The sequence below is a fragment of the Hevea brasiliensis genome, chromosome 15 (assembly GCF_030052815.1).
Source record: "Hevea brasiliensis isolate MT/VB/25A 57/8 chromosome 15, ASM3005281v1, whole genome shotgun sequence".
Classification (NCBI taxonomy): domain Eukaryota; kingdom Viridiplantae; phylum Streptophyta; class Magnoliopsida; order Malpighiales; family Euphorbiaceae; genus Hevea; species Hevea brasiliensis.
The window spans coordinates 39,835,102-39,860,103 of NC_079507.1; the positions used below are offsets into that span (position 1 = coordinate 39,835,102).

Consider the following 25,002-nt stretch of genomic DNA (forward strand, 5'->3'; position numbering starts at 1 on the left):
ATGTGTTGCATTTCTTCCTCCAATTTGCTATTCATCTTGCTTTGTTCAGCAAAAAATTTCTCCATCATGTTCTCCAAGGATGGCTTCGGTTCATGAGGTGGAAGGGATTGTTGTGCTCTTGCTTGATATCCAGGTGGTGGTTGTCTTGTGGGCTGAAATTGAGGCTTGTTCTGCTGCATAAACTGCTGGTTATGAGGATAATTTGAGCTTTGGCCTTGTTGAGCAAAAGTTGCTTGTGGTCTCCATGTTGAGTTGTTCATATTAGAATAAGAATTTCCCATAGGTTTTTGTTGATAACTTCCTGCATAAGCAGCTTGCTCTTGCAAATAATCATCACCATAAGAAGAATAATCAACTCCACAACTTTGAGTTCCATTTGTGAAGGCAACTTGTTGCATAGTTGTAGGAGTTGAGGTTGTTGCCTTTGTGCAAAAATCACTAAGAAGCTGAGTCAACTGATCAAATCTTGCATTCATGTAGTTAACTGAGTCAAGTTCATAGATCCCAGCTTTCTTTGGCTCAAGTGCTCTAGGATTTCCCCACAAATGGGTATTATGAGCAATCTTCTCTAATAGATCATAGCATTCTTCACTTGTCATTCTCATGAAATCTCCTCCTGCTTGTGAATCAATTGTGTTTCTTATGGCTGGAGTAACTCTGGTGTAGAAATTCTGAACAATCATCCATTTCAGTATTTCATGATGAGGACATTACCTTTCAAGCTCCTTAAATCTCATCCAAGATTCATACAAAGTTTCATCATCTCTTGGTTTAAAAGCTACCATCAGATTCCTCAAATGAGTGGTTTTCCCAGGTGGGAAAAATTGAGATAGAAAAGCTTGAGATAGCTGCTCCCAAGTAGCTATAATAGCTTGTGGAAGTGAATCATACCACTCCAATGCTGAATCCCGAAGAGAGAATGGAAATAAGGTGAGCCGAATAACTTCATCAGAAACTCCAGGTTGTCTTTGTGTACCACATATCATCAAAAATTTCTTCAAATGAGAATGAGGATTTTCAAGTGGGTTACCTCCAAATTGTGAATTCTGAACCATTTGAATAAGACCAGTTTTTAATTCAAATTGATTAGCTCCAATAATAGGTCTGTTATCTCTTACATCAGTACATCTAGGAAAAGCATAGTCTAACATGGATCTTCTTTGAGGATCATTTTGATTAACAACAGCATTTTGACCGTTTTGCTCGTTTCCTCCATTGTCTCCACCAATAGCTCTATTTTGATTCTCCATATTTTCTATTGTCTCCTCTTGCTCAAATATTTGTTGTTCTTCTTTTTCTGCTTCTTTTCTTCTCTTGTACACCTTTTTGTTGGCTCGACAGAATTTTTCAATTTCTGGGTTGAACAACAATTCAGTATCACTTGTGCTTTTCGATCGTCTCATAAACAAGAAAAGTACCTGAAAAACACAAGGAACAATAGTGAAAATAAAATAAAATAAAAATTATAATTAGCTTAAAACAATTAAAATCCAACTTAAAAACAAACAATTCCCCGCCAACGGCGCCAAAAACTTGATACGGTGTGTCCGCAAGTGCACGGGTCACAGTAGTATAGTTTTAAAAATTGATATCGATCCCACAGGGAATTGTGCTTAAATTGGAAATAAAAGTATAAGCTAATTAGAATGACAAAAATTAAAAGATATTAAAAATAAAATCTAAAAATTAAAATTAAGACAAAAATTAAAGATGTAAAATGAAATTTGGAATTAAAATTGGTATTTGAGGAATTAAAACTAGATCAATCAATTAACTAAAATTAATTAAACTAGATTACCAAAAATTAATTTGAAATTTCTATTTATGAAATTAAGAAGAATTAAATCTAAAAAAAAATAAAGTAATTCTAGATATTGGATTTAAATTGGAATTAAATTTAAATTGGATTTAAATTGAAATTGCTATTCATGAGGTTTGGAGGATTTATACCTAATTTCAATGAAAAATAAATTGATTCTAGAGATTGGATTTTTTTTCAATATTGTTTGCATGTGGTTTTTCCCTAATTTAGCCAAACACATGATAATTGCAATTTTGAGGGAAATCAATTTAAATTTTTGAAACCTTTTTCAAGCATCTCAAAATTGGTTTTCATTAAATCAAACCCTGTTTTCACGGTATTTCAAATCTAACAAAAACCCAATTAATGCTCTAATTGATTTTTGGAAAGTTTCCCTTAATCTTCTTAGCTTATTTCTAACACCAAGAAAATAAAGTTTATTGCAAGATTATCCATCCCCAATATTCACTTTTCAGTCCATCTATTAAGGATTAAAACTTAACTTAATGAGGGCCCATTCATCAAGCAAGGAAATAAGCACACAAGCAATAAATCAAAATATAACAATCTTCATTTAAATGGCTAAATCAGTTCAAAACCACAAAACAAATCAATATTTACAAACCCATCTCTAGAATCTCAATAAACTACTCACAAATCATTGTTTAAAGACAAACCCAAATGAAGAAATGAAGAAATAATGTAAATGTAAGCTAAAAGGGGTAGAAAAACCCAGCAAATTTGCAGCAGGATCTCTGCAGAAAAGTGCAGAAACGTGATCCTTCTCGCTTTGGAAAAAGATGCAGAAGATGCTCCTCCCTTTCCCTCTTTCTATCTTTCTAAAAATGCCTCCCTTGCTCTCTATGGAAAGAAAGTGATAAAGGGCACTTTATATAGGCAAGGGGACTGTTCTAGAATGGGTAAAAGGGGGAAGGATCCAGAGAAAGTGAGGTAAAAAGGCTGGAGTAACGGAAATGCCACGTCAACAATTTTCCAGTAAAAACGACATAAGCCGAGTCAGTTGTGTCGCGGGTTGTGTCGCTCTCGGCGTGAATATCTGACGATCGACACAACCTGCGACATAAGCTAATTCGGTTGTGCTGCAGGTTGTGTCGCTCTCGGACATTTTTTTACTCAACTTCAAAATTTTTGCAATTCGATTTTAATCTCCTCCAAATGGCTACTCTGATCAAAATACATCAAATTTCTCCAAATTTATCCTACAAAACAAATGAATTCCAAAAATTAAACTATGAAAAGTGAAAATTGTAAAATTGACTAAATATATACTAATATAGCTATGAATAAGGGTAAATTATGTGCAAAAATTACTCCTAAATGATGATCTAAAATGCATGCATCACCAATTTAATTAAATAAAATCTGATAGAAAGAGGGAAAGGGAGGAGCATCTTCTGCATCTTCTTCCAGCAGCAGCAAGGATCACGTTTCTGCACTTTTCTGCAGAGATCCTGCTGCAAATCTGCTGGGTTTTTCTACCCCTTTAAGCTTACATTTCCATTATTTCTTCATTTCTTCATTTGGGTTTATTTTTAAACAATGATTTGTGAGTAGTTGATTGAGATTCTAGAGATGGGTTTGTAAATATTGATTTGTTTTGTGGTTTTGAACTGATTTAGCCATTTAAATGAAGATTGTTATATTTTGATTTATTGCTTGTGTGCTTATTTCCATGCTTGATGAATGGGCCCTCATTGAGTTAAGTTTTAATCCTTAATAGATGGACTGAAAAGTGAATATTGGGGATAGATAATCTTGCAATAAACTTTATTTTCTTGGTGTTAGAAATAAGCTAAGAAGATTAAGGGGAACTTTCCAAAAATCAATTAGAGCATTAATTGGGTTTTTGTTAGATTTGAAATACCGTGTTTACATGGTTTTATTTAATGAAAACCAATTTTGAGATGCTTGAAAAGGTTTCAAAATTTAAGAATTGATTTCCCTCAAAATTGCAATTCTCATGTGTTTGGCTAAATTAGGGAAAAATCACATGCAAACAATATTGAAAATCCAATCTCTAGAATCAATTTATTTTTCATTGAAATTAGATATAAATCCTCCAAACCTCATAAATAGCAATTTAAATTTAAATCCAATTTAAATCCAATTTCTATAATCACTTTATTTTTATTTTTATTGAATTTAGATTTAATTCCTCTCAATTTCATAAATAGATATTTCAAATTAATTTTTGGGTAATCTAGTTTAATTAATTTTAGTTAATTGATTGATCTAGTTTTAATTCCTCAAATACCAATTTTAATTCCAAATTTCATTTTACATCTTTAATTTTTGTCTTAATTTTAATTTTTAGATTTTATTTTTAATATCTTTTAATTTTTGTCATTCTAATTTGCTTATACTTTTATTTCCAATTTAAGCACAATTCCCTGTGGGATCGATATCAATTTTTAAAACTATACTACTGTGACCCGTGCACTTGCGGACACACCGTATCAAGTTTTTGGCGCCGTTGCCGGGGAATTGTTTGTTTTAAGTTGGATTTTAATTGTTTTAAGCTAATTAGAATTTTTATTTTCTTTTATTTTCACTATTGTTCCTTGTGTTTTTCAGGTACTTTTCTTGTTTATGAGACGATCGAAAATCACAAGTGACACTGAATTGTTGTTCAATCCTGAAATTGAACAATTCTGTCGAGCCAACAAAAAGGAATACAAAAGAAGAAAAGAAGCAGAAAAAGAAGAACAACAAATATTTGAGCAAGAGGAGACAATAGAAAATATGGAGAATCAAAATAGAGCTATTGGAGGAGATAATGGAGGAAACGAGCAAAACGGGCAAAATGCAGTTGCTAATCAAAATGATCCTCAAAGAAGATCCATGTTAGACTATGCTTTTCCTAGATGTACTGATGTGAGAGATAACAGACCTATTATTGGAGCTAATCAATTTGAGTTAAAAACTGGTCTTATTCAAATGGTTCAGAATTCACAATTTGGAGGTAGTCCACTTGAAAATCCTCATTCTCATTTGAAGAAATTTTTGATGATATGTGGTACACAAAGACAACCTGGAGTTTCTGATGAAGTTATTCGGCTCACATTATTTCCATTTTCTCTTCGGGATTCAGCATTGGAGTGGTATGACTCACTTCCACAAGCTATTATAGCTACTTGGGAGCAGCTATCTCAAGCTTTTCTATCTCAATTTTTCCCACCTGGGAAGACCACTCATTTGAGGAATTTGATGGTAGCTTTTAAACCAAGAGATGATGAAACTTTGTATGAATCTTGGATGAGATTTAAGGAGCTTGAAAGGCAATGTCCTCATCATGAAATACCCAAATGGATGATTGTTCAGAATTTCTACACCAGAGTTACTCCAGCCATAAGAAACACAATTGATTCACAAGCAGGAGGAGATTTCATGAGAATGACAAGTGAAGAATGCTATGATCTATTAGAGAAGATTGCTCATAATACCCACTTATGGGGAAATCCTAGAGCACTTGAGCCAAAGAAAGCTGGGATCTATGAACTTGACTCAGTTAACTACATGAATGCAAAATTTGATCAGTTGACTCAGCTTCTTAGTGATTTTTGCACAAAGGCAACAACCTCAACTCCTACAACTATGCAACAAGTTGCCTTCACAAATGGAACTCAAAGTTGTGGAGTTGATTATTCTTCTTATGGTGATGATTATTTGCAAGAACAAGCTGCTTATGCAGGAGGTTATCAACAGAAACCTATGGGAAATGCTTATTCTAATGTGAACAACTCAACATGGAGACCACAAGCAACTTTTGCTCAACAAGGCCAAAGCTCAAATTATGCTCATAACCAGCAGTTTATGCAGCAAAATAGGCCTCAATTTCAGCCTCAATTTCAGCCCACAAGGCAACCACAACCGGGATATCAAGCAAGAGCACAACAATCCCTTCCACCTCATGAACCGAAGCCAACCTTGGAAAGCATGATGGAGAAATTTTTTGCTGAACAAAGTAAGATGAATAGCAAATTGGAGGAAGAAATGCAACACATGAGACAAACCATGGATCAATTACAAGTCCACAACCGCATGTTGGAGACTCAATTGGCGCAACAAGCAAGCTCATCAGGAAGCAATTCCTATGGGAAACTACCTAGCCAACCACAAAACCCTCATGAACAATGTAAGGCTGTAACCTTGAGAAGTGGTAAAAAAGTTGGTCAAGAGAGTGAAAACAAGAGAGAAGAAAAAGAGAGCACAAACGAAGAAAATTCAATGAGAGCAAGAAAAATGAAAAGAAGAAGAAAGCAAAAGTGAGCAAGATGAAGGAGAGAAACCATACATCCCACAGACCTTAAAAACCCACCCTTCCCTACCCTCAAAGATTCATCAAGCACAAGCTAGACAAACAATTTGGCAAATTCCTTGAAGTGCTAAAGAAATTGTATATCAATGTGCCATTCACTGAGGCACTATCCCAAATGCCAAGTTATGCCAAGTTTTTGAAGGAGATTCTTTCCAACAAGAGAAGGCTAGAAGATTATGACACCATCAACTTGGGAGAGCAATGCAGTGCTATAATTCAGAAAAAGTTACCTCCCAAACTCAAAGATCCGGGTGTGTTTTCCATCCCTTGTCATATTGGTGATAATTGTGTGGCAAATGCTTTATGTGACCTTGGAGCTAGCGTCAGCCTAATGCCTCTTTCAATATATGAGAAGTTGAATATGGGAGAGTTGAAGCCCACAAACATGTATCTTTCATTGGCTGACCGTTCAATTAAGTATCCGGAAGGCATTCTTGAAAATGTGCCTATCAAGGTTGGGAAATTCTACATTCCGGTAGACTTTGTCATTTTGGATATGGAAGAAGACACAAAAGTTCCTATCTTATTGGGAAGACCCTTCTTGGCAACAGCTGGTGCATTAATTGATGTGAAGGGTGAGCAATTGACACTTAGAGTGGAAGATGATCAAATGATATTCAACATCAATCCAGCCATGAAAAGGAAACATGAAGAAGTTGAGTCTTGTTTGCGGGTAGACATTATTGATGAGATTGTTCAAGAGCATTTCAGACAAAGTTATCCACAAGACCCACTTGAAAATTGCTTAGTCCATGGTGGGAGCATTGATGATGATAATCACAACATGTCTATTTTTGCGCAATACTTGGAAAGCTCTCCACCACATCCTGAAGCCACAATTTTTCAACTTGAAGGAGTACAAAATCTGGAGATCAAACCACCATCATTAAAGGTAGAGGATGCCCCAAAGGTAGATCTTAAACCTCTTCCTTCCAACCTCAGGTATGCTTTTCTTGGACCCAATGAAACATATCCTGTTATAATTAATGCATGTTTGACTGATATTGAGATTGACAAATTGTTGAGAGTTTTGAGAGAATATAGGAGAGTTTTGGGTTATGCAATTGATGATATAAAGGGAATTAGTCCAACAGTTTGTATGCATAGGATTTTCCTAGAGCCAAATAGTAAACCTTCCATTGAACACCAAAGAAGATTGAATCCTACAATGAAGGATGTTGTGAAAAAGGAAATCCTAAAATTACTAGCTGCTAGAATTATTTACCCCATTTCTGACAGTGAGTGGGTTAGTCCTGTGCATGTTGTACCAAAAAAAGGTGGAGTGACAGTTGTTAAAAATGAGAATAATGAATTGATACCCACTAGAACTGTTACAGGTTGGAGAATGTGCATAGACTATAGGAAGTTGAACAATGCTACAAGAAAAGACCATTTTCCCCTTCCTTTTATGGATCAAATGTTAGAAAGATTAGCCAAGCATTCATTCTTTTGTTACTTAGATGGATATTCTGGTTTCTTTCAAATTCCAATACATCCTGATGACCAAGAAAAAACTACCTTTACCTGTCCCTATGGCACCTTTGCCTATCGAAGGATGCCATTCGGATTGTGTAATGCGCCTGGCACATTTCAAAGGTGCATGATGGCCATTTTTTCTGATTTTATTGAAGAAATTATGGAGGTCTTCATGGATGACTTTTCAGTTTATGGCACTAATTTTGATTCATGCTTGACTAATTTGTCTAAAATCTTGCAGAGATGTGCTGATAATGATTTGGTGTTGAATTGGGAGAAATGCCACTTTATGGTCCAAGAGGGAATCGTTTTAGGGCATTTAATCTCCAATAGGGGAATTGAAGTGGATAGAGCTAAAATAGAAATTATTGAAAAAATGCCACCTCCAACCACTGTCAAAGGAGTGCAGAGTTTTCTTGGACATGCCGGGTTTTACCGGCGATTTATTCAAGATTTTTCTAAACTTGCTAAACCCTTAACAAATCTTTTGAATCATGATGTTAAATTTGATTTTAATCAAGATTGTATGGTTGCTTTTTGCAGGTTAAAGACGGCATTAACAACAGCTCCTATCATGCAACCCCCGGATTGGACTTTGCCATTCGAAATTATGTGTGATGCAAGCGAGTTTCTTGTTGGAGTATCCTTGGCAAATAAAAGATAGAAAACCTTATGCCATTTACTATGCAAGCCGAACCCTTGATGAAGCTCAAGTCAATTACGCCACAACTGAAAAGGAGTTCCTTGCGGTAGTATTTGCACTCAATAAATTTCGTTCTTATTTGGTCAACTCAAAGGTAATTGTTTTCACTGATCATGCAGCAATAAAGTATTTAATGAGCAAGAAAGAAGCTAAATCTAGGTTGATTAGATGGATATTGTTACTTCAAGAATTTGATTTGGAAATAAGAGATAAAAAGGGTGTTGAGAATGTGGTGGTGATCACCTTTCTAGGATGAAAACGAAAATAAAGATGATGAAATTGTGCCAATTGATGAGTTTTTCATGAATGAGCGATTGTATGTGTTGAATTCTGCACTTCCATGGTTTGGTCGATATTGTGAATTTCTTGTCTTGTGGTGTCTTGCCACCTGATTTATCTTGGCAGCAAAAGAAAAGATTCTTGCATGATGTTAAATTTTATTCTTGGGAAGAACCTCTTTTGTTTAGAAGATGTAATGATGGAATAATTAGAAGATGTATACCAGAGGAAGAAATTCATGATGTTATTTACCATTGTCATTCCTCTGAATATGGTGGTCATTTTAGTGTCTCAAAAACTGTTGAAAAAGTCTTGACATCAGGTTTCTATTGGCCTAATATGTTTAAACATGTGAGAGACTTTGTAAGCAAGTGTGATAGGTGCCAAAGGGTAGGTAACATTTCCAAGAGAGATGAGATGCCCCAAGTCCATATTAGAAGTTGAATTATTTGATGTGTGGGGAATTGATTTCATGGGGCCATTTCCATCTTCTTATGGAAATAAATATATCTTGGTAGGGGTGGACTATGTATCTAAATGGGTAGAAGCTATTGCTACACCTACCAATGATGCAAAAGTTGTGATAAAATTTCTGAAAAAATTTGTTTTAACCAGATTTGGTGCCCCACGTGCCATAATCAGTGATGGTGGTAGCCATTTTTGCAACCACCAATTTGAAAAATTGATGAGAAAATATGGGGTAAAGCATAGGATTGCCACACCATATCACCCTCAAACAAATGGCCAAGTAGAAATCACAAATAGAGAAATCAAGCAAATCTTGGAAAATCACAATAAGTCTAGAAAAGATTGGTCCCTTAAATTAGATGACACTCTTTGGGCATATAGAACAGCATTTAAAACCCCATAGGAACTACACCTTATAGGTTAGTTTTGGGAAATCATGCCATTTGCGTAGAATTAGAACACAAAGCTTATTGGGCCATTAGAGCAATCAATTTTGATTTACAAGTCTTTGGACACGTAAGACTTTTGCAACTTGATGAATTAGAAGAATTGAGACTTGATGCTTATGAAAATGCTAGGATCTATAAAGAAAGAACTAAAAAATGGCATGATAAGCATATCAAGAAAAAGGACTTTAAAGAAGGAGATTTGGTTCTCTTATTCAATTCAAGGTTAAAATTTTTTCCAGGAAAATTAAAATCAAGGTGGTCAGGTCCATTCAAAATTGTGAAAGTTTTACCTCATGGTGCTGTGGAAATTTTTGGTGAAAAATCTGGTAATTTCAAGGTAAATGGACAAAGGTTGAGGCATTATTTAGCTGGTGAGCCAATTGAGAAAATAGCAACTTGCTATCTTTCTCATTCTCCATAAAATTTTGAGTAAGTATGGTCAAGCTAAAGACCTAAACTTAGCATTTTTGTGCATAACTCCCAATTTTTCTTTCATTTGTTTTAAGTTTTTTTTCTATACTCCTTATTCAGAGTTTAACATTGTTCTAATTTCCTTGTGCAGATGGGATACAATGCATTGCAAGCAAATGAGCATTAAAAAAAAAAAAAAAAAAAAAAAAAAAAATTTAATGTCTTTATTTTAGTTGCTTAATTCATTAGTGTTTTTAACTTGTTTAGTTAATATTCTGCTTGTGTTGTTTTTCCTTTACTTGAACCATTTACTTATTCAGTTTTTTTTTCCTCATAAAATACATTTTTCTTTTATGTCTTTAGTACATTGCTCACTTGCTTTGATATGCTCCTTCGGAATTTACACTTGATGGCTATATTTTTGAGCTTAACTTCTCTATTCTAAATTTTTGAGTTTAATTGATTTAATGGATTCCATCGCACTGTTTCTTTTGCAATGAGTGCAGCAGCTGTCCAAATTTTATCTAATTAAATTGGCTGCACTGCAATGAGGTAACAATTCTCATCTCAGCTTGTGTCACTGTCAACACAAGTTGTGCTATCGCTTATGCAACAGGGTAATAATTTTTATGCACATATGAGCTACCCATTTTTTGCACATTATCCCATTCCATGCACTCTTTTAACATTGAGGACAATGTTCATTCTGAGTATGGGGGAGAGGGTAAATTTTTTGCAAAAATTATTTTTCCTTGCAAAAATTATTTTTCTTTTTCATTTGCATATAGCGACACACTCATTACTTCATACTTGTACATATTCACGTATATACACTGCATATAGCTTCATATACTTAGTTACGCATACTTAGTTGCATATAGGTTGACTCGACATTTACACTCATGCATTTCATTCATTCATTTAAAATTTTTGGATTTTTAAACCAGTCTTTGGATTCCATAAGCCACTTATTCAAGCAATCCAACTTGCCTTTAGATGGTTAGTGGAATGAAAGTTCCAGCTGGGTACAAAGTCTTAAGCATTATTCTTTCTCTTACTTAATAGCTGAAAATTAATATATCAATCTAGGTATGCGTGCTAGTTAGTTATTTTGAGTTTTGAGTGTCCGGATAAGCCTTTAAGGAAGAAAATGGTTATTGTCGTCTCACCATTCCTAGAACAAGCATCTTAGATCTTTCAAGCGAAATTTTTAACTTGCATTTGATAAGAATATGATTTAGGCATTCCTTCATATTTTAAACCTCACATTTAGCCTTAACCTACCTTAATCTCATTTTAACCCTTGCAAACCCCTTGAACTTTAATTCCTAATTTCTTTGGAACCCAAATCATTTACCGAACCATTAAACCTAAACACTACCACCTATCTATGAGAATAATATTTTAGCAATTAAGTGCATAAAAAATGATAATGATATAGGCTCGGAGGATTGAAACATCTTGAAAAGTGCTAGAGTAATTGTGAAAAGTTGAAAAGGTCACCAAAATATCCCAAAGGTAATTTTGGATGTGACATGAAATAGGGACCAATACAAAATCAAAATAAAATAAAATAAGCATAAAAAAAATAGTCCCTTTGTATAATCATTGTGATAGCACTTGAGCTTCATTGTGAATTTCTTTCCTCTTGATAAAAAAAAAAAAAAAAAATATTGGATGCACTTTGAGTTTCATGATTAATATTATTCTCATATTTTGTTTACCTTATTTCCTTTCTTTGTTAACCACAATTTTACCCTATTAGACCCCATTACAACCCTTAAAAAAAGACCTAATGATTCTTTGAAAAATGCTTGTTACATTAGTAGAGTTAGATCTTTTATGCTTGCATATGGGTTTGGCAATATAATCTTCCATACATTACTCACCATCTATTTGAGACACATTGGCTATCTATTTCATTTAGGTTTGTTTTGGCACAATTGACTCTTGTAGTTGGTTGGTATTTGTTGCTTGGGTTGATTGGTTAATTCTTAGCTATTCTGTAATAGTTGAGAGTGCTTGCTTCATTCTTTGTGCTTTTCTTTGGTGGGAATTTGGAATGTTGGTGGCTAGAGGTAAGTTGGTGGTTTGGATTAGTGAATTTTGTGTTTTCAAAGACTGATTCTATTCCCTTCCAAATGAGTTTTAATGAAATTTTGCTTGAGGACAAGCAAGAGTTTGAGTATGGGGGAATTTGATGCATGCATTTTATATCATCATTTAGGTATAATTTTTGCACATAATTTACCCTTATTCATAGCTATTATTTTAGATATTAGTATATATTTAGTCAATTTTACAATTTTCACATTTCTTAGTTTAATTTTTGGAATTTATTTGCTTTGTAGGTTAAATCTGGAGAAATTTGATGAATTTTGATCAGAGTAGCCATTTGGAGGAGATTAAAGTCGAATTGCAAAAATTTTGAAGTTGAGTTAAAAATGGCCGAGAGCGACACAACCTGCAGCACAACCGAATTAGCTTATGTCGCAGGTTGTGTCGATCGTCAGATATTCACGCCGAGAGCGACACAACCCGCGACACAACTGACTCGGCTTATGTCGTTTTTACTGGAAAATTTTTGACGTGGCATTTCCGTTACTCCAGCCTTTTTACCTCACTTTCTCTGGATCCTTCCCCCTTTTACCCATTCTAGAACAGTCCCCTTGCCTATATAAAGTGCCCTTTATCACTTTCTTTCCATAGAGAGCAAGGGAGGCATTTTTAGGAAGATAGAAAGAGGGAAAGGGAGGAGCATCTTCTGCATCTTCTTCCAGCAGCAGCAAGGATCACGTTTCTGCACTTTTCTGCAGAGATCCTGCTGCAAATCTGCTGGGTTTTTCTACCCCTTTAAGCTTACATTTCCATTATTTCTTCATTTCTTCATTTGGGTTTATTTTTAAACAATGATTTGTGAGTAGTTGATTGAGATTCTAGAGATGGGTTTGTAAATATTGATTTGTTTTGTGGTTTTGAACTGATTTAGCCATTTAAATGAAGATTGTTATATTTTGATTTATTGCTTGTGTGCTTATTTCCATGCTTGATGAATGGGCCCTCATTGAGTTAAGTTTTAATCCTTAATAGATGGACTGAAAAGTGAATATTGGGGATAGATAATCTTGCAATAAACTTTATTTTCTTGGTGTTAGAAATAAGCTAAGAAGATTAAGGGGAACTTTCCAAAAATCAATTAGAGCATTAATTGGGTTTTTGTTAGATTTGAAATACCGTGAAAACAGGGTTTGATTTAATGAAAACCAATTTTGAGATGCTTGAAAAAGGTTTCAAAAATTTAAGAATTGATTTCCCTCAAAATTGCAATTCTCATGTGTTTGGCTAAATTAGGGAAAAATCACATGCAAACAATATTGAAAATCCAATCTCTAGAATCAATTTATTTTTCATTGAAATTAGATATAAATCCTCCAAACCTCATAAATAGCAATTTAAATTTAAATCCAATTTAAATCCAATTTCTATAATCACTTTATTTTTATTTTTATTGAATTTAGATTTAATTCCTCTCAATTTCATAAATAGAAATTTCAAATTAATTTTTGGTAATCTAGTTTAATTAATTTTAGTTAATTGATTGATCTAGTTTTAATTCCTCAAATACCAATTTTAATTCCAAATTTCATTTTACATCTTTAATTTTTGTCTTAATTTTAATTTTTAGATTTTATTTTTAATATCTTTTAATTTTTGTCATTCTAATTAGCTTATACTTTTATTTCCAATTTAAGCACAATTCCCTGTGGGATCGATATCAATTTTTAAAACTATACTACTGTGACCCGTGCACTTGCGGACACACCGCCAAAAATCAATTAGAGCATTAATTGGGTTTTTGTTAGATTTGAAATACCGTGAAAACAGGGTTTGATTTAATGAAAACCAATTTTGAGATGCTTGAAAAAGGTTTCAAAAATTTAAGAATTGATTTCCCTCAAAATTGCAATTCTCATGTGTTTGGCTAAATTAGGGAAAAATCACATGCAAACAATATTGAAAATCCAATCTCTAGAATCAATTTATTTTTCATTGAAATTAGATATAAATCCTCCAAACCTCATAAATAGCAATTTAAATTTAAATCCAATTTAAATCCAATTTCTATAATCACTTTATTTTTATTTTTATTGAATTTAGATTTAATTCCTCTCAATTTCATAAATAGAAATTTCAAATTAATTTTTGGTAATCTAGTTTAATTAATTTTAGTTAATTGATTGATCTAGTTTTAATTCCTCAAATACCAATTTTAATTCCAAATTTCATTTTACATCTTTAATTTTTGTCTTAATTTTAATTTTTAGATTTTATTTTTAATATCTTTTAATTTTTGTCATTCTAATTAGCTTATACTTTTATTTCCAATTTAAGCACAATTCCCTGTGGGATCGATGTGTCCGCAAGTGCATGGGTCACAGTAGTATAGTTTTAAAAATTGATATCGATCCCACAGGGAATTGTGCTTAAATTGGAAATAAAAGTATAAGCTAATTAGAATGACAAAAATTAAAAGATATTAAAAATAAAATCTAAAAATTAAAATTAAGACAAAAATTAAAGATGTGTCCGCAAGTGCACGGGTCACAGTAGTATAGTTTTAAAAATTGATATCGATCCCACAGGGAATTGTGCTTAAATTGGAAATAAAAGTATAAGCTAATTAGAATGACAAAAATTAAAAGATATTAAAAATAAAATCTAAAAATTAAAATTAAGACAAAAATTAAAGATGTAAAATGAAATTTGGAATTAAAATTGGTATTTGAGGAATTAAAACTAGATCAATCAATTAACTAAAATTAATTAAACTAGATTACCAAAAATTAATTTGAAATTTCTATTTATGAAATTAAGAAGAATTAAATCTAAAAAAAAAAGTAATTCTAGATATTGGATTTAAATTGGAATTAAATTTAAATTGGATTTAAATTGAAATTGCTATTTATGAGGTTTGGAGAATTTATATCTAATTTCAATGAAAAATAAATTGATTCTAGAGATTGGATTTTCAATATTGTTTGCATGTGATTTTTTTCCTAATTTAGCCAAACACATGAGAATTGCAATTTTGAGGGAAATCAATTCTTAAATTTTTGAAACCTTTTTCAAGCATCTCAAAATTGGTTTTCATTAAATCAAACCCTGTTTTCACGGTATTTCAAATCTAACAAAAACCCAATTAATGCTCTAATTGATTTTTGGAAAGTTCCCCTTAATCTTCTTAGCTTATTTCTAACACCAAGAAAATAAAGTTTATTGCAAGATTATCCATCCCCAATATTCACTTTTCAGTCCATCTATTAAGGATTAAAACTTAACTTAATGAGGGCCCATTCATCAAGCAAGGAAATAAGCACACAAGCAATAAATCAAAATATAACAATCTTCATTTAAATGGCTAAATCAGTTCAAAACCACAAAACAAATCAATATTTACAAACCCATCTCTAGAATCTCAATAAACTACTCACAAATCATTGTTTAAAGACAAACCCAAATGAAGAAATGAAGAAGTAATGGAAATGTAAGCTAAAATGGGTACAAAAAACCAGCAGTTTTGCAGGATCTCTGCAGAAAAGTGCAGAAACTTGATCCTTGCTGCTGCTGGAAGAAGATGCAGAAAGTGCTCCTCCTTTTCCCTCTTTCTATCTTTCTAAAAATGACTCCCTTGCTCTCTATGGAAAGAAAGTGATAAAGGGCACTTTATATAGGCGAGGGGACTGTTCTAGAATGGGTAAAAGGGGGAAGGATCCAGAGAAAGTGAGGTAAAAAGGCTGGAGTAACGGAAATGCCACGTCAAAAATTTTCCAGTAAAAACGACATAAGCCGAGTCAGTTGTGTCGCGGGTTGTGTCGCTCTCGGCGTGAATATCTGACGATCGACACAACCTGCGACATAAGCTAATTCGGTTGTGCTGCAGGTTGTGTCGCTCTCGGCCATTTTTTTACTCAACTTCAAAATTTTTGCAATTCGATTTTAATCTCCTCCAAATGGCTACTCTGATCAAAATACATCAAATTTCTCCAAATTTAACCTACAAAACAAATAAATTCCAAAAATTAAACTAAGAAATGTGAAAATTGTAAAATTGACTAAATATATACTAATATCTAAAATAATAGCTATGAATAAGGGTAAATTATGTGCAAAAATTATACCTAAATGATGATATAAAATGCATGCATCAAATTCCCCCATACTCAAACTCTTGCTTGTCCTCAAGCAAAAATTTCATTGAAACTCATTTGGAAGGGAATAGAATCAGTCTTTGAGAACACAAAATTCACTAATCCAAACTACCAACTTACCTCTAGCCACCAACATTCCAAATTCCCACCAGCAAAAGCACAACGAATGAAGCAAGCACTCTCAACTATTACAGAATAGCTAAGAATTAACCAATCAACCCAAGCAACAAATACCAACCAGCCACAAGAGTCAATTGTGCCAAAACAAACCTAAATGAAATAAATAGCCAATGTGTCTCAAATAGATGGTGAGTAATGTATGAAAGATTATATTGCCAAACCCATATGCAAGCATAAAAGATCTAACTCTACTAATGTAACAAGCATTTTTCAAAGAATCATTAGGTCTTTTTAAGGGTTGTAATGGGGTCAAATAGGGTAAGATTGTGGTTAACAAAGAAAGGGAATAAGGTAAACAAAATATGAGAATAATATTAACCATGAAACTCAAAGTGCATCCATTTTTTTTTTTTTTTATATAATACTAATTTTTTTTATCAAGAGGAAAGAAATTCACAATGAATCTTAAGTGCTAACACAATAAAGGGACTACTTTTATAATATATTTTTTATTTTGTATGTGTCCCTATTTCATGTCACACCCAAAATTACCTTTGGGATATTTTGGTGACCTTTTCAACTTTTCACAATTACTCTAGCACTTTTCAAGATGTTTCAATCCTCCGAGATTTTTTTTTTTTATTTTTTATTTTTTTTATATATCATTATTTATTTTATTTTTTTATGCACTTAATTGCTAAAATATTATTCTCATAGATAGGTGGTAGTGTTTAGGTTTAATGACTTGGTAAATGATTTGGGTTCCAAAGAAATTAGGGAATTAAGGTTCAAGGGGGTTTGCAAGGGTTAAAATGAAATTAAGGTAGGTTAAGGCTAAATGTGAGGTTTAAAATATGAAGAAATGCCTAAATCATATTCTTATCAAATGCAAGTTAAAAATTTCGCTTTGAAAGATCTAAAATGCTTGTTCTAGGAATGGTGAGACGACAAGGACCATTTTCTTCCTTAAAGGCTTATCCAGACACTCAAAACTCAAAATAACTAACTAGCACTGCATACCTAGATTGATATATTAATTTTCAGCTATTAAGTAAGAGAAAGAATAATGCTTAAGACTTTGTACCCAGCTGGAACTTTCATTCCACTAACCATCTAAAGGCAAGTTGGATTGCTTGAATAAGTGGCTTATGGAATTCAAAGACTGGTTTAAAAATCCAAAAATTGTGAATGAATGAATGAAATGCATGAGTGTATAAATGTATAGTCAACCTATATGCGACTAAGTACTAAGTATATATGAAGCTATATGCAGTGTATATATGTGAATATGTACAAGTATGAAGTAATGAATGAGTATGTCACTATATGCAAATGAAAAAGGAAAAATAATTTTTGCAAGGAAAAATAATTTTTGCAAAAAATTTACCCTCTCCCCCATACTCAGAATGAACATTGTCCTCAATGTTAAAAATGTGCAAGGAATGGGATAATTTGGCTATATATGCATAGAGAAATTATTACCCTGTTGCATAAGCGATAGCACAACTTGTGTTGAAAGTGACACAAGCTGAGATAAGAAGTGTTACCTCATTGAAGTGCAGCCAATTTAATTAGGTAAAATGTGGACAGCTGCTGCACTCATTGCAAAAGAAACAGTGCAATGGAATCCATTAAATCGATTAAACTAAAAAATTTGGAATAGGGAAGTTAAGTGCAGAGAATATAATTATCAAATGGAAATTCCAAAGGAGCATATCAAAGCAAGTGAGCAATGAACTAAAAATGTATGTTATGAGGAACTAAAAAAAACTGAATAAGTAAATGGTTCAAATAAAAGAAAAACAACACAAGCAAAATATTAACTAAACAAGTTAAAAATACTAATTAATTAAGCAACGAAATTAAAGACATGAAATGTTTTTTTTTTTTTGTTTATTTTTTTTTTTATGCTCATTTGCTTGCAATGCATTGCATCCCATCTGCACAAGGAAATTAGAACAATGTTAAATTCTGAATACGGAGTATATAAAAAAAAACTTAAAACAAATGAAAGAAAAATTGGGAGTTATGCACAAAAATGCTAAGTTTAGGTCTTTAGCTTGACCATACTTACTCAAAATTTCATGGAGAATGAGAAAGATAGCAAGTTGCTATTTTCTCAATTGGCTCACCAACTGAATAGTGCCTCAACCTTTGTCCATTTACCTTGAAATTATCCGATTTTTCACCAAAAATTTCAACAGCACCATGGGGGAAAACTTTCACAATTTTAAATGGACCAGACCACCTTGATTTTAATTTTCCTGGAAAAAATTTCAACCTTGAATTGAATAAGAGAACCAAATCTCCTTCTTTAAAGTCCTTTTTCTTGATATGCTTATCATGCCATTTTTTTGTTCTTTCTTTATAGATCCTAGCATTTTCATAAGCATCAAGTCTCAATTCTTCTAATTCATCAAGTTGCAAAAGTCTTCTGTGTCCAAAGACTTGTAAATCAAAATTGATTGCTCTAATGGCCCAATAAGCTTTGTGTTCTAATTCTACCGGCAAATGGCATGATTTCCCAAAAACTAGCCTATAAGGTGTAGTTCCTATGGGGGTTTTAAATGCTGTTCTATATGCCCAAAGAGTGTCATCTAATTTAAGGGACCAATCTTTTCTGGACTTATTGTGATTTTCTCCAAGATTTGCTTGATTTCTCTATTTGTGATTTCTACTTGGCCATTTGTTTGAGGGTGATATGGTGTGGCAATCCTATGCTTTACCCCATATTTTCTCATCAATTTTTCAAATTGGTGGTTGCAAAAATGGCTACCACCATCACTGATTATGGCACGTGGGGCACCAAACCTGGTCAAAACAAATTTTTTCAGAAATTTCACCACAACTTTTGCATCATTGGTAGGTGTAGCAATAGCTTCTACCCATTTAGATACATAGTCCACCCCTACCAAGATATATTTATTTCCATAAGAAGATGGAAATGGCCCCATGAAATCAATTCCCCACACATCAAATAATTCGACTTCTAATATGGACTGTTGGGGCATCTCATCCCTCTTGGAAATGTTGCCTACTCTTTGGCACCTATCACACTTGCTTACAAAGTCTCTCACATGTTTAAACATATTAGGCAAATAGAAACCTGATGTCAAGACTTTTTCAACAGTTTTTGAGACACTAAAATGACCACCATATTCAGAGGAATGACAATGGTAAATAACATCATGTATTTCTTCCTCTGGTATACATCTCCTAATTATTCCATCATTACATCTTCTAAATAAAAGAGGTTCTTCCCAAGAATAAAATTTAACATCATGCAAGAATCTTTTCTTTTGCTGCCAAGATAAATCAGTTGGCAAGACACCACAAGATAAGAAATTCACAATATCAGCAAACCATGGAAGTGCAGAATTCAACACATACAACTGCTCATTCATGAAAAACTCATCAATTGGCACAATTTCATCATTTTTATTTTCAGTTTTCATCTTAGAAAGGTGATCAGCCACCACATTCTCAACACCCTTTTTATCTCTTATTTCCAAATCAAATTCTTGAAGTAACAATATCCATCTAATCAACCTAGATTTAGCTTCTTTCTTGCTCATTAAATACTTTATTGCTGCATGATCAGTGAAAACAATTACCTTTGAGTTGACCAAATAAGAACGAAATTTATTGAGTGCAAATACTACCGCAAGGAACTCCTTTTCAGTTGTGGCGTAATTGACTTGAGCTTCATCAAGGGTTCGGCTTGCATAGTAAATGGCATAAGGTTTTCTATCTTTTATTTGGCCAAGGAGCGGCTCCAACAAAGAAACTCGCTTGCATCACACATGATTTCGAATGGCAAAGTCCAATCTGGGGGTTGCATGATAGGAGCTGTTGTTAATGCCGTCTTTAACCTGCAAAAAGCAACCATACAATCTTGATTAAAATCAAATTTAACATCATGATTCAAAAGATTTGTTAAGGGTTTAGCAAGTTTAGAAAAATCTTGAATAAATCACCAGTAAAACCCAAAGCATGTCCAAGGAAACTTGGACTCCTTTGTGATGGTTGGAGGCATTTTTTCAATAATTTCTATTTTAGCTCTATCCACTTCAATTCCCCTATTTGAGATTAAATGCCCTAAAACGATCCCCTCTTGGACCATAAAGTGGCATTTCTCCCAATTCAACACTAGATCATTATCAGCACACCTCTGCAAGATTTTAGACAAATTAGTCAAGCATGAATCAAAATTAGTGCCATATACTGAAAAGTCATCCATGAAGACCTCCATAATTTCTTCAATAAAATCAGAAAAAATGGCCATCATGCACCGTTGAAATGTGCCAGGCGCATTACACAATCCGAATGGCATCCTTCGATAGGCAAAGGTGCCATAGGGACAGGTAAAGGTAGTTTTTTCTTGGTCATCAGGATGTATTGGAATTTGAAAGAAACCAGAATATCCATCTAAGTAACAAAAGAATGAATGCTTGGCTAATCTTTCTAACATTTGATCCATAAAAGGAAGGGGAAAATGGTCTTTTCTTGTAGCATTGTTCAACTTCCTATAGTCTATGCACATTCTCCAACTCGTATGATTCTAGTGGGTATCAATTCATTATTCTCATTTTTAACAACTGTCACCCCACCTTTTTTTGGTACAACATGCACAGGACTAACCCACTCACTGTCAGAAATGGGGTAAATAATTCCAGCAGCTAGTAATTTTAGGATTTCCTTTTTCACAACATCCTTCATTGTAGGATTCAATCTTCTTTGGTGTTCAATGGAAGGTTTACTATTTGGCTCAAGGAAAATCCTATGCATACAAACTGTTGGACTAATTCCCTTTATATCATCAATTGCATAACCCAAAACTCTCCTATATTCTCTCAAAACTCTCAACAATTTGTCAATCTCAATATTAGTCAATGATGCATTAATTATAACAGGATATGTTTCATTTGGTCCAAGAAAAGCATACCTGAGGTTGGAAGGAAGAGGTTTAAGATCTACCTTTGGGGCATCCTCTACCTTTAATGATGGTGGTTTGATCTCCAAATTTTGTACTCCTTCAAGTTGAAAAATTGTGGCTTCAGGATGTGGTGGAGAGCTCTCCAAGTGTTGTGCAAAAGTAGCCATGTTATGATTATCATCATTAATGCTCCCACCATGGACTAAGCAATTTTCAAGTGGGTCTTGTGGATAGCTTTGTCTGAAATGCTCTTGAACAAACTCATCAATAATGTCTACCCGCAAACAAGACTCAACTTCTTCATGTTTCCTTTTCATGGCTGGATTGATGTTGAATATCATTTGATCATCTCCCACTCTAAGTGTCAATTGCTCACCCTTTACATCAATTAATGCACCAAATTGCCAAAAGGGTCTTCCCAATAAGATAGGAACTTTTGTGTCTTCTTCCATATCTAAAATGACAAAATCCACCGGAATGTAGAATTTCCCAACCTTGATAGGCACATTTTCAAGAATGCCTTCCGGATACTTAATTGAACGGTCAGCTAATGAAAGATACATGTTTGTGGGCTTCAATTCTCCCATATTCAACTTCTCATATATTGAAAGAGGCATTAGGCTGACGCTAGCTCCAAGGTCACATAAAGCATTTGCCACACAATTATCACCAATATGACAAGGAATGGAAAACACACCCGGATCTTTGAGTTTGGGAGGTAACTTCTTCTGGATTATAGCACTGCATTGCTCTCCCAAGTTGATGGTGTCATAATCTTCTAGCCTTCTCTTGTTGGAAAGAATCTCCTTCAAAAATTTGGCATAACTTGGCATTTGGGAGGATGCCTCAGTGAATGGCACATTGATATACAACTTCTTTAGCACTTCAAGGAATTTGCCAAATTGTTTGTCTAGTTTATGCTTGATGAATCTTTGAGGGTAGGGAAGGGTGGGTTTGTAAGGTTCAGGTGGGATGTATTGTTTCTCTCCCTATTCTTGCTCTATTTTTCTTTCTTCTTCTTTTTCATTTTTCTTGCTCTCAACTGAATTTTCTTCTTTTGTGCTCTCTTTTTCTTCTCTCTTGTTTTCACTCTCTTGACCAACTTTTTTACCACTTCTCAAGGTTACAGCCTTATATTGTTCATGAGGGTTTTGTGGTTGGCTAGGCAGTTTCCCATAGGAATTGCTTCCTGATGAGCTTGCTTGTTGCGCCAATTGAGTCTCCAACATGCGGTTGTGGACTTGTAATTGATCCATGGTTTGTCTCATGTGTTGCATTTCTTCCTCCAATTTGTTATTCATCTTGCTTTGTTCAGCAAAAAATTTCTCCATCATCTTCTCCAAAGATGGCTTCGGTTCATGGGATGGAAGGGATTGTTGTGCTCTTGCTTGATATCCAGGTGGTGGTTGTCTTGTGGGCTGAAATTGAGGCTGAAATTGAGGCTTGTTCTGCTGCATAAACTGCTGGTTATGAGCATAATTTGAGCTTTGGCCTTGTTGAGCAAAAGTTGCTTGTGGTCTCCATGTTGAGTTGTTCACATTAGAGTAAGCATTTCCCATAGGTTTTTGTTGATAACCTCCTGCATAAGCAGTTTGTTCTTGCAAATAATCATCACCATAAGAAGAGTAATTAACTCCACAACTTTGAGTTCCATCTGTGAAGGCAACTTGTTGCATAGTTGTAGGAGTTGAGGTTGTTGCCTTTGTGCAAAAATCACTAAGAAGCTGAGTCAACTGGTCAAATCTTGCATTCATGTAGCTAACTGAGTCTAGTTCCTAGATCCCAGCTTTCTTTGGCTCAAGTGCTCTAGGATTTCCCCATAAATGGGTATTATGAGCAATCTTCTCTAATAGATCATAGCATTCTTCACTTGTCATTCTCATGAAATCTCCTCCTGCTTGTGAATCAATTGTGTTTCTTATGGTGGAGTAACTCAGTGTAGAAATTCGAACAATCATCCATTTCGGTATTTCATGATGAGGACATTGCCTTTCAAGCTCCTTAAATCTCATCCAAGATTCATACAAAGTTTCATCATCTCTTGGTTTAAAAGCTACCATCAAATTCCTCAAATGAGTAGTTTTCCCAGGTGGGAAAAATTGAGATAGAAAAGCTTGAGATAGTTGCTCCCAAGTAGCTATAATAGCTTGTGGAAGTGAGTCATACCACTCCAATGCTGAATCCCGAAGAGAGAATGGAAATAAGGTGAGCCGAATAACTTCATCAGAAACTCCAGGTTGTCTTTGTGTACCACATATCATCAAAAATTTCTTCAAATGAGAATGAGGATTTTCAAGTGGGCTACCTCCAAATTGTGAATTCTGAACCATTTGAATGAGACCAGTTTTTAATTCAAATTGATTAGCTCCAATAATAGGTCTGTTATCTCTCACATCAGTACATCTAGGAAAAGCATAATCTAACATGGATCTTCTTTGAGGATCATTTTGATTAACCACAGCATTTTGCCCGTTTTGCTCGTTTCCTCCATTATCTCCACCAATAGCTCTATTTTGATTCTCCATATTTTCTATTGTCTCCTCTTGCTCAAATATTTGTTGTTCTTCTTTTTCTGCTTCTTTTCTTCTTTTGTATTCCTTTTTGTTGGCCCGACAGAATTTTTCAATTTCAGGATTGAACAACAATTCAGTGTCACTTGTGCTTTTCGATCGTCTCATAAACAAGAAAAGTACCTGAAAAACACAAGGAACAATAGTGAAAATAAAAGAAAATAAAAATTCTAATTAGCTTAAAACAATTAAAATCCAACTTAAAACAAACAATTCCCCGGCAACGGCGCCAAAAACTTGATACGGTGTGTCCGCAAGTGCACGGGTCACAGTAGTATAGTTTTAAAAATTGATATCGATCCCACAGGGAATTGTGCTTAAATTGGAAATAAAAGTATAAGCTAATTAGAATGACAAAAATTAAAAGATATTAAAAATAAAATCTAAAAATTAAAATTAAGACAAAAATTAAAGATGTAAAATGAAATTTGGAATTAAAATTGGTATTTGAGGAATTAAAACTAGATCAATCAATTAACTAAAATTAATTAAACTAGATTACCAAAAATTAATTTGAAATTTCTATTTATGAAATTAAGAAGAATTAAATCTAAAAAAACAAGTAATTCTAGATATTGGATTTAAATTGGAATTAAATTTAAATTGGATTTAAATTGAAATTGCTATTTATGAGGTTTGGAGAATTTATATCTAATTTCAATGAAAAATAAATTGATTCTAGAGATTGGATTTTCAATATTGTTTGCATGTGATTTTTCCCTAATTTAGCCAAACACATGAGAATTGCAATTTTGAGGGAAATCAATTCTTAAATTTTTGAAACCTTTTTCAAGCATCTCAAAATTGGTTTTCATTAAATCAAACCCTGTTTTCACGGTATTTCAAATCTAACAAAAACCCAATTAATGCTCTAATTGATTTTTGGAAAGTTCCCCTTAATCTTCTTAGCTTATTTCTAACACCAAGAAAATAAAGTTTATTGCAAGATTATCCATCCCCAATATTCACTTTTCAGTCCATCTATTAAGGATTAAAACTTAACTTAATGAGGGCCCATTCATCAAGCAAGGAAATAAGCACACAAGCAATAAATCAAAATATAACAATCTTCATTTAAATGGCTAAATCAGTTCAAAACCACAAAACAAATCAATATTTACAAACCCATCTCTAGAATCTCAATAAACTACTCACAAATCATTGTTTAAAGACAAACCCAAATGAAGAAATGAAGAAGTAATGGAAATGTAAGCTAAAAGGGGTAGAAAAACCCAGCAGAT

The 25,002-nt window shown here is 33.6% G+C and overlaps 1 long non-coding RNA gene and 3 other non-coding genes across 4 annotated transcripts; 3 read left to right on the plus strand and 1 right to left on the minus strand.

Moving 5' to 3' along the window:
* Nucleotides 1–693: 693 nt before the first annotated feature.
* Nucleotides 694–800, plus strand: LOC131174293 (small nucleolar RNA R71). The gene has a single exon (XR_009144541.1). It is a non-coding gene; the product is annotated as a small nucleolar RNA R71 (small nucleolar RNA).
* A 4,214-nt stretch (nt 801–5,014) lies between these two features.
* LOC131174251 (small nucleolar RNA R71) lies at nt 5,015–5,121 on the minus strand. Its single transcript, XR_009144499.1, has one exon. It is a non-coding gene; the product is annotated as a small nucleolar RNA R71 (small nucleolar RNA).
* Nucleotides 5,122–11,981: 6,860 nt separating this feature from the next.
* Nucleotides 11,982–12,948, plus strand: LOC131173896 (uncharacterized). Its single transcript, XR_009144206.1, has 2 exons — nt 11,982–12,153; nt 12,278–12,948. It is a non-coding gene; the product is annotated as an uncharacterized LOC131173896 (long non-coding RNA).
* A 10,211-nt stretch (nt 12,949–23,159) lies between these two features.
* On the plus strand, nt 23,160–23,266 carry LOC131174248 (small nucleolar RNA R71). Its single transcript, XR_009144496.1, has one exon. It is a non-coding gene; the product is annotated as a small nucleolar RNA R71 (small nucleolar RNA).
* Nucleotides 23,267–25,002: the final 1,736 nt, after the last annotated feature.